This window comes from Cataglyphis hispanica, chromosome 25 (genome assembly GCF_021464435.1).
Source record: "Cataglyphis hispanica isolate Lineage 1 chromosome 25, ULB_Chis1_1.0, whole genome shotgun sequence".
Classification (NCBI taxonomy): Eukaryota; Metazoa; Arthropoda; class Insecta; order Hymenoptera; family Formicidae; genus Cataglyphis; species Cataglyphis hispanica.
In genome coordinates, this window is record NC_065978.1 from 1745357 (window position 1) to 1761289 (window position 15933).

The 15933-nt window shown below is 37.5% G+C and overlaps 1 protein-coding gene across 3 annotated transcripts in view; it reads left to right on the forward strand.

Moving 5' to 3' along the window:
• LOC126858417 (talin-1) overlaps nucleotides 1-15933 on the forward strand; it is a 44389-nt gene that overhangs the window by 7812 nt on the left and 20644 nt on the right. For all 3 annotated transcript variants that reach the window (XM_050608706.1, XM_050608708.1, XM_050608710.1), the window contains exon 2: nucleotides 2081-2176. The gene's annotated coding sequence lies outside the window, so the exon portion shown is untranslated. The remainder of the gene's footprint in view (nucleotides 1-2080; nucleotides 2177-15933) is intronic.

Genomic DNA, 15933 nt, shown 5'->3' on the forward strand with positions numbered 1-15933 from the left:
TTTATTAAAGAGATTAAATATTAAAAAATTGATGAAAAAATATATGTATTTTGTACATTCTTTTAATTTAATCTCTCATAATCATATATGATCTCTTTATAAAAGAATACATCTTTTTTTTTATCGATATCATTAGCGAAATTCCAAGCAAATGCAAAGATCACACTTCGATTTATCTTCATATGAGACTTTTTAATTAAAGAAGCAGCGCGATTGAGAGCACGTTGCTCGAGACGCTCTTAGGATGTCAACAACGATCCATCTTGTTCTTTTATATGGGACGTGATAAGTTTCATCGGCGAATACGGTCCAGATAGCCGGTTCGGACCTACTTGACGCGTGCCACACCCTCAAATCGTCGTCGTCTTCGACGACGAGTGACCTCGCCCTTCCGCAGCCCGAATTCGAGAATGAATTCCAGTTCCGCTTCTGGTTGCGCACCTAACAGAACACCCCCTTCCTTCCTTACCGCGAGCTCATCCATCTATCCATTCCCTTCCGCATAGTGCTCGTGTATGCACGACGAGGTGACGAGAAAGCGAGACAGAGACGGCGTGTACGCGTGAGCGAAATAGAATCTCGAACTCTCATTGTACCGCGTATATATGTGCATTACGGGCCGGTCTAGAGTAACGCCGGGGGTTAGAGAGGGAGGATACGAGGGAGGTCGAAGTCGGAACGAGAGGTTGCACGTGCGGATGTGTGCGTGGGTACATGCAGCCAGCATCAGTGGAGCGTCTCGGCGTCGGAGGCGCCAAAGCGTCGCGGCGCCACCCTCGGCGCCCGCCATAACGCCGCCAGCACTCACCCCCTTTTGCCTCTCTCTCTCTCTCTCTCTCTTTCTCTCTTTCCTTCTCTCTACATATATGTCTCTTTTTGCCTCTACCTCTCTCTGCTTTTCGCCTTCTCCCCCCCTCCCCCCAGTCTTCGATTCTATCCTCTTCTTCTCCACCCGGCGCACCCGAAATTTACGAAAATCTTCGAGGCGCCATTCCTCCCCCCCCCCTCTTTTTTCTCTCTTTCATTCGCTCTATCTCTCTTTTCGCCGTCCGCCATATCTTTTGAAGAGGAAGAATCGTCGAGAATTTTTCTGCCAACACGACACCGTTCTCTCAGAACTTTTATTTCTCTTCGCCTGCCGATTCGCGACGACACGTGCCGGGCACGTTCCATATTGTTGATGTCGCGTGGTTTCGCAACGGATAGGATTATCTCGGCATTGTTTCGCGCGAACTTCTGCGCGACTTAGAGATTTTTATGAGGAGACTTGAAAGAAAAAAAGAAAGAATTTGGATTAAAATGTAAAATAATTTAATTATGTATGCGATTAATATATAATTACACTGTGTAAATTCGGAAGCTGTAGATTTTTTGTAATTTTTCCAATAAATCTTTTAAATTAAAGAGACAATTACTAATAGAATTTGGAGAAATATATACATCAAAACCTTTATTATCTGAAATAATCAAGAGATGAAACGTTAAGAAATTGTCTTGTTTGAATAATCGAATAATCTCTTTTTTTAATAAAGAGAAAGTTTATCATATAATTTGAATAAATATCTGAATAATAATCTTATGAAAATGAATAACAATAATTTAACAGTCTTCATCATCTTTCAATTTTCCTGAGCTATTAGCACATAGTTTTCTCAATGTAGCTATTTCAATAAAGCTGTATTTTTGTTCTAATTTTTATATCTAATAATAATAAGTCTTATCAGTAATATATCATATGTGATACATGAAAATTTATTTAGGAATTTGTATACATATAAAATATTCATTTTCATTTCTTGATATTATTTAAATAATGGATTATTCAATTAAGCATTTGTAATAAAAATTTTTTATACTGTATATATTATTTTTCACTTTGTTTCGTTAAATTTCTTATAATTACTAAATACATATTTTAATTTAATCCTTTAATTATACACGATATCAAAATAGTTTTGTAAATAAAAAGTTGTACTTGACCTCTCTCTCTCTCTCTCTCTTTCTCTTCTACAGTGTGATTTATTGTTAGTTTGACTTTACTATACATATATATAATTTTGTTATCTTTGTTAATTTCCAGATACGCGTGACTGACGAGAACCGAGAACGAATAAACGCGGATTTTGGGATTGCGCCTAGGAAAAAGAAATAGCAAACGACGAAAGAAAAAGCAACGGTAAGTAACGAAGCGGCCGCTTCCGGTACGCAAATCGTATTCACGTTCGCGCTTTCTCGTTTCGAGAACCTCGTAAAAGAGAGATCCCTTCGTCGTAGCGTGCTTCTTCGGCGCTTCTTCGGCGTGAGTCAGACGAATCGTGAAAGTACCCTCGCAAGTACCATAAACTCGCTCTCCTCTTTCTCCCCCCCCCTTCACCCCCTCCTCCCCCCGCAGGTCCCCGAATTTAGGTCCTTATTCCGCGTTTTACGGAGACGAAGAGACTCTCGTCCCTCGCTTCAATATGGAATATTTCTGGGCCATAAGCCCGAAAACATAATACTTAATTGCGACAAATATGGCCCGTAAAATTTGAATAGGCATTTTGGGATCGGAAGGAGAAGAGGACGCAGTGTCGAAGGGTGAAGATGCACCTCTCCTTGTCAAGGATACGCGAGCAATTGGAAAACGTGACGATTTAAATTTGATCGAAACACCAGAGATCTCGATAAACGTTTAATCCAAAAATTTTGCTATTCATTTTGTCGCGTTTAATTTGATTTAATTTAACTGATAATGTTGTGCGAGCTTTCTCCTACAATTTTAGTCCCCTTTTGTAGCAAAGTTTCATGCGCTTTTGGGGACGCAATGAAGATAAGGAGAAACTTTTTCCTTGATACCGAACAGGATTCGTATCACATGTGTCCGGGCGTAGATAAAAGGTACCTTCTAATAAGAATATGGACAAATGGCCCGTCGCAAATAGCGTTAAACGTCAATGGTCTCCGTTGACCAATTCTCGCTCGTATCTCCCCGCATTATCTTTAATCTTCATTCTGCGATCTGCACATCTGTCCACCGAGTTCGAACGCGGCGGTTATCGTGTTTGCAACTACGCTTGGCAGGATCGCAAGCGTTGCTTATTGCTGGAATCTATCGTTTTTGATAATAATAATGAAACGTAGCAAGCTTTAACGCAAGGCAAAGCGAAGGCTCGAAAAAAAAAAAAAAATAGAATGCATCCTTCTCGTCTTACTACCATCAGAAATTGAAACCTTTTCCAACTTTTAATTTACAATTATTTTTCTTTCCTTATTTTTTCATGGAAAATTCTGTCGGGCAGTTTTCAAATATTTGTATTGCATAAAATTCGGAAAAATCACATCTCTCCGGAAATTCGAAGCGATGTATGATATAGGTAACCCGTTTGAATGGAAATTTCCCTACGTGATTAAGTATAATATTATGCGACACGCGAGAAATTCTTTATCCAGGACGTTTTGGAATATTCGAATTTCGTGCGATATACGTATACCTATATCTACATTCGGAGTAATAGGAGCATCGATGGACAGTGAAACGTTATGGTCCAGACATTTTGGCGCCGAACTTACAGCTGTCTACACATTGAAACTCGCATTGCGGGCTGCAAACAAGCACCGAGTCTGACAACACTTGTTCTACTTGCGCGGTAGATTTATATGACAAGTTGAACGGATGACATTCGTTATCACTTTTGATCGTAACTTTTGCAGCCATTTTATACTTTTGCCCATGTACGAACGTGTAATCTTTTTCATACATATGCTTTCAAATAACAACAGTTTCCTATTTTACTACAAATACACATAAGTCTTTTGGGCGATATCGATTTTTGTAAATATTATTTATTTACCTAATTTTTTTTTTATTGAATAATTGTATAATTACACGCGCTTGATAACAAAAAAGCTCCTCTTAATATTTCGTATTTTAACGCTATTAAGGCATTTACGATAACTGGGAAAATCTAATAGTTTGTTTTCACTCGCTTATAATTTTCACGAGAGAGAGAAACACTTCACTGTATAATTGGCAGTCATAAAACTTTTCCGGCCATAAATCGTTGTCGGATGAGCGCTGCTGCATTTTCGGAGACTGACCACACACACGCGAATCCGTGAGGGGGGTGAGGAGGGGAGGGGAATGAGAGGGTAACTCGAATCGACAGGCGCATTGTCAGGCCGATTAATCGAACGATAAGTTTCATCGTGTATGGAAGAGAGTGATTGACGCTACCACGATAAGGGTTGATGGCCGGAGAGAGAGAAAGAGAGAGAGAGAGAGAAACAGGGGCTAGAGATGACGAACAAAAAGAAAAGCAGAGGCATACTTGGGGATCCTTAATTCATTCCGAACGAAAGCCATCCTCTGTTTTCCATCCCCTGTCGATGCTCGCTTTCCGTCATTTTCTCCGTCACAATTGGTGAAGCAAACACGAGATACACGTAAACACCCTTCCGGAGGTTCGCATAAATGTCTATTTTCTAGGGAAAATAAATTTTAATTAATATATTAATGTGAGATTATGTATATTCTTGCGGGAATATCAGGCGTGAAAAAATTTTATTTTGATTGAAAAAAAATATTAACAGTTGCTTCTCATTCTTTTTTTTTAATCCTTTGTATAAATTATTTTTGTTTTTTTTTATTATTGCCAGACTGCATTTGTATCTAATCATATTTCTCAGTATTGTATAATTTTATTATAATGCTCGATGACACATTTATATAACAATATTTATAATTGAATATTTACGAAAAAAAATATCTTGCTATTATATATTTATATATTTTATATATAAAGATGTATGAAAGTCACGTTACATGAAATAGTTAAAATTTTATAATGTGTTCAGTTTACTGAATTGTAAAATCATACCTGTCATATGTCTGCAATTTTTAATATTATCGTGTACGCGATCGAGAGTAATGGGGAACAAACACTTTTTGCGATCAAATTATTATATAAATTGACGACATGAGATGCCGCGAACGGTGACGAAGATGTCGCATCAGCTGTGCGTGGAAAATCTCGTGTTCGATTTTTTTTTTTCGGGAAAAAAGCTCAGCTATGTTTTGCAGGCGGTTTATGAGATCAGCAGTCGCTCGCTGACTTTCGGACGAGAGAGAGAGAGATACTCTCTCTCTCTCTCTCTCTCTCTCCCTCCCTCTTTCTCTCTTGCTGCATAAATTGCCTGTACATCTCAATTCACCCCCTGGGACGGTGACCATTCTCTTACACGTCGTGCTCCTGAGTGACATTCCCCATCCTCTCGCAGGAGACCTCCCGCCTTGCAGACTCGCATTATCATCCCTTCGCGTCTCCTTCTCACTACAGGGGTGGGCTTGCCTCGAAACTTTTGTATAATTCGTAATCCGTGTCTGCGTTTAAGAAAATTATCAGATCCGATCTTACACCGCGTTTTTCATCACACTCGGTGCGCAAAACTTTCTTTTTTTTTTTTTTTATTCGATTACTGTGTAAGAGGTATTTGAATGAATGCTGCTTAAGATGTGTGAACTTTCCGAACTTTGATTTGCTAAAATAGGATTTTGTGGAACGATTAATTATACAATATGCATAATTCTCAAAAAATTTAAAATTCTTAACAAAAAGTTTCCTATAAACATGGATCGAAAAATGCTTTCTTAAAAAGTTAGCGCGCAAAAATCTCTGAAATCATCATCATTATTTTTTACATTTTTACAAATATCAGGGAAAGTATGCGTTTTTTAACAAAAAGTTCTAAAAGTGGCAGAAAATTAAATTATCTTTCAAATGAGATCAAAATCTATGAAATATATTACGATCATTTTGATCTTATTTTTGACTCATATTTATAGGAAACTTCTTGTTTAGAATTAAATTTCCTATAAAATCTCAAAATCTAGCCGAAACATTCGGGTCCATTCTGTATATTTACATAAAAGATCCATTTGTAGGTTTATATATGTTTATGTAGATAATCGTGAGAATAAAAAGCACAAAGATATATTTTTTATGCGAAAAATATAATTGAACCAATATATTTGATAGAAAATAATGTTGGTTATGCAAGTTTTTTTTTTATTATCTTATGTGTTCGCCATGTTTGCGGATCATAATAGGATTCATAAACGCTAAAGTTCCACGTTTGAAAAAATTATAAGTTGACACGGTAATTTTTTTCTAAAACTCTAAGATTTGCATTATCATTTCTTATCAATTTTCGATGCACATATTACCTGAAATAATATTTTATATTTGCTATGGAGATCTCGCGTCCATGTATTTTTAGTGCATAATTCATTTTCATAATTTAAATAATAGATATATATGTCAGGCGAGATAACGTAAATAAATTTGGTTTACACACGGATTCACGTAAAAACTTAATTTTCTTACTATGTACTATATGAGAGAAACGTGGAAACGAAAATGTTTGTGGAGAATAATTAGTGTCGCTTTTGCTTTATCCAATTCTTATAAATTTTAAAGTTAAACTTTTTTGCGCTCAAAATGGAAATAAGAAAAAGAAATTACTGTGTATCTATTTACGAACAAATTCTTTAAGTTTTGTGTTTATTCTTAAAAAGAACAACTGCAGTAAATGGAATTTTTAAATTCTTAATTTCTTTGAGGAATTAAATTTTTATTTGTGTGCATCTTAAGCTTTTTATTATAGCTTCTTCATACATATCATAAAGCTAAAATTCAATAACAATTGTCTTATTAAATCGAAGGATCACTTGATACAGGTAATAAATAATGCTATGGATAACGACAAGCGGAGTTCTTTAGCGTCATCATTAGACTATAATTACAACTGCATTCTCATACCGTCTTATAAATTCTCGGTGTCATTTCGATTACTGCTATTTACTGCCGAATTTATCCTCTCCCCTTGTGTACCCCCTAGATCTTGGCGTAAAGTCGCGGCGCAAACACCGCTCGCCCTTTCGCGCGCGAAAGGGCGAAAAAGGGCCAGCGACGAGAGTTTCGAATATAGCGCAATACGACACTCGAATTTCGAAGGGGTTGCCACCGCGCTGCGCCCCCCTCGCGGAATCTTTCCCGTCTGATAGGAAGGGGCTCCGGCGGGGGACGATTCACCCCCTCGCGAATTGGCGGATCGCGAGGAAGCGGGGCAACGTCGAACAATCGCCGCCAATCGCCGTTGTCCTCGTTCGCTGATGAACCCTCGCGTCTGCGCCCTCGGGCGACGTCGGTCCCCTTTTCGTCGCCCTCGTCGTTCGGGTACCGCGCGCGAGGTCGCAGATCACTATCACTTCTTTGGCGACAGCCGTCGGGGAAACATCCTCGCCCTCGCTCTCTCTTTTCCCATCCCTTCGCATCGCCGTCAGAAACCAACAACTTCCATTTTCCAAATTCCGTTTCGAGCATCCCTATCTTCGCAAGCTCTTCCGTTTTTACTCCGTCTTTCTTTAAACATTTCGTTTTAATTGACTCTCACGTGCGCGTCCCGATTATTTACATAGTTCTTTTTTTTTGTTTTTTGTTTTTTTTGTTTTTTGTTTGTGTTCGGAGAGTTCGCGAAGATAGAGTCTGATCAGCGACCGACCGTTTCTACTTTGCAGTGAAAGAGATCTCGCGATTGTTCCGGCTTTCGTACGTGCAAGCGGTATCTAGTTTCTAACGTTTCTCGCTGGTCTCTCAGTCAGGTAAAGCATATTTCCGTTTTCGTACGGCTCTTAGTTCTCTTCGAGTATTAAGTGACATTTACGATTTTAACGAAAATTCCTGTTATTATTTCCGTTATATATTTCCACTACATAAAACTATGTAGTTTGCCGTACTATTTTTTTTTCTTTTTTTTTTCAGAAAACATTCGTGCGGTTTTACGTGCAATTTTCGGAAAATACACTTGCGGTTTTTGCTCGCAACTGCTTTTGACGTTTATCATTTTTCGTTCGCCGGTCGTTTTAAAGAAAAAATATAGCCGAAAAAATATAGATCGAAAAGTATCGCAACTCACGTCGTCTTTGTTTCTATTAATATTCGCAGTCGGTGGTGCATCATGACGTAGCGTACGGCTGTCACGCTCCGAAACTGTTTCGTGCCTTAAAATCGCCGTCCAGATCGTGACAATAAATCGTCCTCTCTTTGAGATCATTTTTCGACGAGATTTTTCGAGATTTTCTTGTTAATCCCGTTTTTTTTTTCGCAAAAAACCAAATTATGTTCGTCGACATTCGCGCGACGAACATTATTGCAGCGAGATTATTTGTCCTCTGTGTCGAATATCGATCTAACCACGAGATTGCCTTACCGAGATCCAAGATCACGTTCGGATCTTTTTTCGAAAGTCTCCTTTTTTTTTTTATTTCACTCGACGTTTGAGCGAGTTTGAACGAGAATCAGCTCCGTCCCTCCCTTGTGCCTTCTCCCGATTTACTACTCCTGTTATTGTGATTGGGGCGAACGTTCGTGATCCCCTCGAAGAACACGAAGATCCAGCAGTCAAGGAGAACCGACTTCGTAATCTCTTCGCAGATATAGAAGTTTCTATCTCATTCTCCTTCTCCCTCTTCCTCTCTTTCTGTGCTGTTTTGCTTGAATCCGCGCTGAACGTCCACGAGCGCGACGAATCCATCCGAGCAAGAGAGAATCTTACGAGCGCGATCGAGTGACACACCACGATGACACTAGCGCGGTGAGTAAGAACTGTTGAGCTGTGATGCAAGAGTTCAACTAGTTTGTGTGCCTGTAGCTTCAACAATTGTTAGCAAAGTAGGATAACATCCTCGCTTCGTTTTCTCGCTGTCGCGCTGCTTTTAGCGCAAATTTTTCGCCGCAAGCATGAGAAATCTAGGTCATATAGATAGTGATTATATATTTATTTCTATAATTTTTTCTATAATTTAATAGTAAATATTTAATTAAATAAATTATCGACTCTATTGATATAACACATGGTCGCTCTCGATTTTATCGAAATATATCTGCTCCGAAAGAATCGTAGCAAGCATTTACTTTCTTTTTTCACAAACGTCAAAATAAGATATAGAATAAGATTAAAAGAAATCCAACCGCAACTTATAGATCCGCAGAATTTCGAAATCTGAAGAAATTTTATCTTTTAATTCGTTTTTAAATATTTGCAGTATTTTTATTTTAATTTGAGTGAGTTTGATGAGAATTGTATAACTTGTGCGATGAATATTATAAATGAGAAGAATTTTTGAGACATTTTGAAATATCTTTTTCTTTGTTAAAAGTATTTTTTTGGTTTTTATGTATGTTGAAGTATTAAAAAAATCACATGTGTCTTTTCAAATTTAATGGACAAAAGAAGAAACAAGTTACGGATGTAAAATTGATTGCCGTAGAGCAATCAAGATAATATACTTAATTATTAAGATCGAATCGTTCCAAACAACCCTCTGCGATTTCGAAATCAGATAGTATAATGTGAGGGTCGTCTCTCGAGGGTCTCAGAATCCGAGGGTGGCTCTAGTTATGACAATCAATGTCGTTCTCATTAATTTCTTTACGCAAAACTTGACCATCCGTCCCCTCGACTCGCTTGAAATGTCTCGATACGAGATAAATTTTCTCTCCTGAAAATCGCAATGTAATGTTCGATTTTGCGATAAAGACCGTAAATGTCTATAGAGATTTTTATATTATATCGTGTTAATTACATGAGTTTTCATAAAGTTGTTTACATGAGTATAGAATCGAGTATGTAGTTGGGGTAAGTAAACATGCATAAATTTTTTTAATTTCATTTGATCAAGAGATCAAGAGTGATTTTGTGATCCATTTTGCGATATATGTAGATTGCCGAGTAAGATATTCAGCCAGAGGTTCCTAAATAATTATTTGAACAAAAAAAAAAAAAAATAAAAGGTTCATAATGTATTACGAGCAAACGTTATTCTGAGTTTGACATTTTGCCGATAGAAATATGTTATTGACAATGTAGTTTTCAGCTGTACAATCTCCCCGTTTATACATTCAAGTATTATTAATCATTTTCCAATATAGAGTTACACGGTATGTAACTGTTTGGGTTTATTGGTGACGTGAACGTGTGGAAAGTATGCCAAATTTAGTAGATACGATTTTATGTGGCGACATATTCGTTTGACATTTGTAGCTATTGTATACACTTTTTGACACTTGACAATAAAAGACATATAAATTCACATATAAATTCAGTGTCGAAATGTTTCTTTTCTTTATCAAAGTATTCAAGCAATATCAATAATTAGAGTAATCCTTTATCAATGTAATAAATTAATATGAGAAATCTCTATCATATTTCCAATGTCACTGGATAAACTGTTCTTCCTAAAGCCTGGTAAAATTTAATTACAAATACAGATTTTTTTCATATATTTGTCTCTACTCGTTTCGTAGAAAATTGGCAGAAGCGCATACCATATTTTATTTTAATCTCTTTCCGATGTCGTGAAAGAATCGATGATTTCCGTATCTGTCACAAGCTTGGTTACAAGTGTTGAGACGTTAAAACAACTCAACCAGATACACGAGCGTACGTTTATTTGAAATCCCAACGGATTATATTCCTTGTGACTCGGCAATAACGTTAGGTATCTATTAGCGCTGGCTCTGATCCTCGTGAAAATTCTCGTATCAGTATTAAATATACCTGACAGATTATTCGAATAAAGATTCGCCGAAACATCGCAATTCATTATCACTGAAAGCGTTAAAAAAAAATTTGAAGAATAAGTAGTTGGAAAAGCTTGCTGTAAGATTAAAAGATCGTGAGAATAACTCGATCCTTACAAATAGCTTTTAAAATTATTCATCATGTTTGAAATAGAAAAATGAGATAAGACATTAATCAATCAATTTCAACATTATCTATATCATTATATGAAAATAGAGAATAATATAATAAAAAAATATACTTCAAAACTTTATTTTATTATCAATTAAATTATACGCTATAGCTTCAGTTTGCAAATATTGAGAAACGAGAGAGAGAGAGAGAGAGAGAGAGAGGGAGGGAGAGAGAAAGAAAGGATCTCCCATCTAGGTCGAGAAAATCGTGAGGAATCGAGACAAGCGGGGATGACGCGACTTGTTTGCGCTCGCACGACACTCGAGGTTTCCCCATCCGGTGTGCACGGGGGTGTGTTACTGGGGCACTAGTGCGCAGAAGCCCCGAACATGCCCGATGTGGATCCCAGAGAGATCGTCGTAACGATGCATCCCCTCTCGTCCCATCCCCCGTTCGTTCGCCGCCACATCCCCCGCCCTCGAGTTCTGCATCCCTTTGGAGAGAAGGAGAGAGGTAGAAAGAGAGAAAGAGAGAGCGAGCAAGGGGTGGCTCCCCGACTCTCGGCTATATTTCGAGCCTCGGTAGCTCGAACCGCGCCACATTCAGTTTCTGACCGGCGATCGAAGCGACGCGCGGTTCCTGGTCGGGTTCGCGCATCTCTCTCTCAGGGAGTCCCTCGGGATTCCACCTCGGTTTTGGATCTCGGATCCCCAGAGGATCGCGGACCTCCCGCCGTCTCGTCCTGTTCGCGGTTTCGTAATAGGGGTGGTGAGGGAGGAGGCTGGCAACGTAGTCGTGAAGATCGCGACGCGTTATATACATACACGCGGTCATCGAGGATGCTGCGAGACTCGTGTTCCCTCGAAGCCATTGATCCACCAATCGAAGCGATTCAGTGACGCCTGTGCGGGACTCGCGCGACGATAACGCTAATCGGGATAAGTGAGATAAATAACGCAATCTAACGATCTGTCAGTACAATCATTTCTCTTCTTGTCGATCTTGAATATTCAGTTGTGTGATATCGTAGTGTGATTGTGATTTTAGAAATAATAACATTCCAATCTTCTTATAATTGATTAGCGAATTAAAATTGTCGCAGAAATCTTATCTATATATATATTTTACATATATATATACACAATTCTTTCTTTTTAATTATTTGTAAAAATTGTATGTATGTATAATTGTAAATTTATTTTTTTTGCATCTTAATTCAAATTCCTCTACAATCTATTAATATTATTATTAATTCTTTATATATATATTATTATTATTAATACTACTACTGTTAATTTTGCTTCGTCAAGCGGTATCGTCAAGCGTCAATGGATGATAATCTCGTTCGAGGATAGCTGATTGTTCGATTAATGGAATGTCGACGTAAATAGCGAGATTTACGAGATTTACGAGGACCGAAACTCGTCGCCGTCATCGACGGAAATCGTTCGCAATCTCGTTCGTAAATATAATAGAAATGGAGCTGAACCCGTGCTGCAGCTTCGTAGGGATAGTAAATTATCTTTACACGAGAAGCTTGCATCGGAAACGGCGACGATCGGCGCCCAGCATTCCACGATCCTGGGTATTATAGGAATCGTCAAGTAGCCGAAATTTCAATGTATAGACATAGTAGTTGTGCTGCACTAGATCGCTAACAATAAGAGTACAATGCATCGCCCCCGAGGTAAATATCTCATCATTCATACATTTTCGTCTCATATCACGTCATCAATGTTCATCATCATTGCTCGATAGCCAGCCACGTGGCACTCGCCTGTCTCTAGCAATTCAAGAAACATCGCGCCCCGTTTCATAAGACTTATATTTAATACTAGAACAAATTTGCAATAAATTGACATTTCAGTGAATAGAGAATGACAAAAAATTTGTAGCTGTAGACTTTAATTTTACAATTTTAAATTGTTCGAGAATTTTTTTTTTAATTGAAATTAACTATTCACTTAAAACATTCTTACAATATATTTATAAAATGAGGCTCCGATCGTTTCTCGCAAGAAGAATGTGTTTCTGACGATATCTCGTAGATTAGAGTAGAGTGATAGATTTAGAATGCAAGCTCTTTCGTATTAAAAAGAAAAAAAAAAATACTTTTTTCCACGAAATTGTTTAATATGTGATGTCATTTCGCGAGAAGCTGTATGGCTTTATTTGTTCAGTTTGATGAAATATTCATTTAATTTTCATTTACACTTTTTACAAGTGAATTTATCAACACCTTTGTTGCGTCGGTGAAAGTTTATTTACAAATATTTATTCAATCGATCTATGTCGGCGAATGCATTCGTGCTTCATTTCGTAATGTGTCTGCAAGCGTGTATGCGTGTTAGTTGCGTGTCTACAGACTTATATCATAGTTAAACGTTAATGCATCCATTTAACGTAGTATAATGAAAGTAAAGTGTCATGAGAATACAAAACTGCATCGCTTCCTCGTCATCTTTTTGACGTTAAAGTGACGCAATATGGAGCCTCTAAAGAGTATAATTATAAACACATATAAAAGTGTTACAATATTACGAAGTTACTATATAATGAATTTGCGCGCGTATAATCGTTGTAATAAAAAAAAACAACGAAATTTTTATTTAAATATCTAATTTGCTCTTTATATCGATTTTAGACGTCGGTGTATAGAATTACGTTTCCCATAAATACAGTGTGGCGTAAAATTGAATTTTCCATTCTCTCGCAAAACAGAAATAAAATTTTAAAAATCTTGAATTAATAGTAAAATATAATGGCACGGATATTTTCTATTCATTGTATGGCCATTGAATTATTATAAAGATTGATAAGTTATTTGCATCTCTAAAGGGTTACACTCGCGTTTCATACGTTCCTACGGTTTTATTGGGGTAGTGACGCGCGGAAAAATGTGATGACATTTCGCAAAGGGTGGCAACGAGACAGAGAGAGAGAGAGAGAGAGAGTAGAGAAAGGGACAAAGCGTTCACAGGACAGAAGCGGTATGAGAACCGGCCAACCGCCACCCTCTTCGCGAGGCGGCGATGAAGTTAAAAAAGCTGACGACGACGCTATAACTCGCCCCGAGAATGGAGCATGGTAACTACATACCGCGGCGAAAGTAAATGGCAGTAAGTGTTTCGTACTTGCACACCGATATAATAGCTCCTACGACCCGTGTAAATTTCGTTACGACAGATTGTCACGGATATATTTCGACATTAGCCGTGCCTTTTTTTTTAAAATAATTAATTATTTTTGACACATGAGCAATGAATTATAGTAATTTATTATACAATTGATTTACATTATATTATTATATTTGTGTATTTATAAATATGCAATAATAATATTATACAAATCGATATATTTATATTATATAAATAATATTAAAGTAATTATTGATCATAAATAATGAAATGAGATTAATTTATTAATCAGAGACTATATATGTTTGAAATTTATAATCAATAATCGCTGTAATTATCAAAGGACATATTATTGTCATCTTTATTAAATATGTTAGTGTTAATTCATCGAATCAACTGCAGTCAAAAGCTCAATCGTTTTTCATTAATAAACGATAATGTAATCATTACTTGATGATTGCACAATGATTAATTAGTAATTCGATCAATCGGTAGTTATATCCGATCAATCCGCTTTTGCATAACTGATTAATTAATGAGCGTTTAAATGGACTTGTGAAGCTGAGTTTCGAGAAAAGGGTAACGGAAGTAGTCGATGTAATCAAAGCGATATTGATAAGGGAAATAGGAAATTATATTATCAGTATTAATCATACGGAGTGGGTACGAAGTATATTCTAATGCATAGGAAATATAATTTGCGATGAATATATGCATCAGTCTTGTCGTGAACACAGCAACGCGTGTGGCCTTGCTCACACGAACGCGTTTCTTCCGAGTAAAAACACTGATTGTAGATATGTTGTAACAGCACGTTTGAACGGTAATAGATATAATTATGATCGTAAACGTTTTTTTTTTGTTTGAAATAACTGCAGTTTAAGTGAAGATCTGTCTTTTTTAAAAGTGATAGGAGAGGGGAGGGAAAAAATCAGTTATTAAATCTCAATTCATCCAAACTAATGCTTACGAAAATAATACTACATAGAATTCGCATAAAAATTAATTTAAAAGGCTGATGAAAAGAGCGAAAGAACGATTACTACTTATTTTTTATTTATCCTTTAAAATTCTTTATTACTCTCTAATGATAATGAATTCTTTAATTTTCGATTAATCCTGCTATTAATGCTAATTAAACATAAAACATTACACTAATGTATGCGCACACATTACATGCCATTGATGTGTCATTAACGAAAATTACTACTTTTAACTCCCAAGCTATAGAAGCTATAGAATCTTTTTTTTTTTTTTCTTTCCTCTCGGCGCGAATGAAATTAATTTTCGCGAATTAGCGCGGGATTTAGAGGCAGAGAGCGCGCGATAAATAATATTCAAACTATTCAATCGCGCGTGCTGCACCGTGATGATAAATGACGGAGAGAGCCTGGACGAGAGACAGATTAACACGTTTCCACTATAGATTCGCCGTTTCCACGATAATCGACGGGAGCCTCTCAACTGATTGGCACGTATGTGCGGCGCGATCCATTAGGGAGAGGATCCGAGAGACCGGTGGGATTAGCCGGTTTTGTAGAGCGCCGGCCGCATAATCGCGTCTTCGTTATCCTGTTAACTCCTTCCGCTTTCCCCTTCCCCCCCCCTCCCCTCCCCTCTCCCTACCTCTCCCCCGGTCTCAATTTTCCTCGACTCGCGCCGCCGAATCGCTACCCCTCAATTAGTTCGCGTCAAGTATCATCACGGCGAATACTATACGTGATGTCTAATTTTAGAAACGGCGCTTTTGATTAGCGCAAATCATCCTTCCTGCCTCCCCTCTCCTCTCCTTATCCGTCTCTCCCCGTATCTTCGCGTTTTCGAATTGCCGTTAAATACCGCGCTCGTGACGTTAATAACAGCGCGCATTTCGACATTCGACGACATTCAACCGTGCATTGGAATGGAAGAAATTGAATGTTGGACGAGTACATCATATATGTATACGTAAGAATGAGTAATGGCCCCGGGAATTTATTTTAATATATCAAAGGGATATTGCAGTTCGATCGCGAGAGATGAAAGACCTATTTGTGTTTTAGTGTACGTTGAAAGAAGCGAG